This window comes from Apaloderma vittatum, unplaced genomic scaffold (assembly GCF_000703405.1).
Source record: "Apaloderma vittatum isolate BGI_N311 unplaced genomic scaffold, ASM70340v1 scaffold27931, whole genome shotgun sequence".
Taxonomy (NCBI): Eukaryota; Metazoa; Chordata; class Aves; order Trogoniformes; family Trogonidae; genus Apaloderma; species Apaloderma vittatum.
In genome coordinates, this window is record NW_009698909.1 from 437 (window position 1) to 1,238 (window position 802).

The 802-nt window shown below is 54.6% G+C and overlaps 1 pseudogene; it reads left to right on the forward strand.

Annotated features, from left to right (window-relative positions):
- Positions 1-51, forward strand: part of LOC104280523 — a 406-nt pseudogene extending 355 nt beyond the window's left edge.
- Positions 52-802: the final 751 nt, after the last annotated feature.

Sequence of the window (802 nt, forward strand, 5' to 3'; positions counted from 1 at the left end):
GCCGTGTCCGAGGGCACCAAGGCTGTCACCAAATACACCAGCTCCAAGTAAGCTTGTGCCTGTGCCCAGTGCCAGACCTGCTTGACCCAAAGGCTCTTTTAAGAGCCACCCACTTTTTCAATAAAAGAGCTGATGTTGTGGTTTGATTTTTGGCTGACCTAGGTTGCTCTCGGGGGGGCAACGATGGTGTGAAAGTCCCCTGACAGTTTTATCTAAGACTCTGGGAAGGGTCAGTGGCGGTAAGCAAATGAGTGCTGTGTGTCCCTCAGCAAAGCACAACCCTCACGTTTACGTAAAAGCACTCCGGACCCTGCTTACAAGGACGTACACGTTGGGGACAGGCAGTTTTAACAATAAACGAATGGTGTAGGTGTTCCCTCCAAAGGCACAGCAGCAGCGTGTTCTGGACAGGTGCTGCTTCTTCCGTTTTCTTCTGCGCCTTTAGCAGAGTGAAGTCACATCGAAAGCACAGGCGGCTCAAGATTATTAGCATCCTGGGTTTTTTTTAATTCGGGATTTTTTTGTTCTTGTTTTTCTTTCCCCAGCAAAAGGCTCCAGGCAGGTCCCTCCCCGCTCCCCGTTAGCGTAAAAAAACAGCAAATCCGAGCGCATCACGGCATTCTGGACTCCGAGCCGCGCAGCCCTGTCAGTGGTCCCGAGCACGGTGTGTCCCAAGCCCTCTTCCGCCGCTCTCGACGGCTTCTCTCTCCGCCGCGTTCTTTCCCCGCGTCCCCTAGATCTTGCAGAGGAGCAACCCGCGGGAGGAGGGCGCGAGCAGGTGGACGGGGTCAGCTGCTGCCGG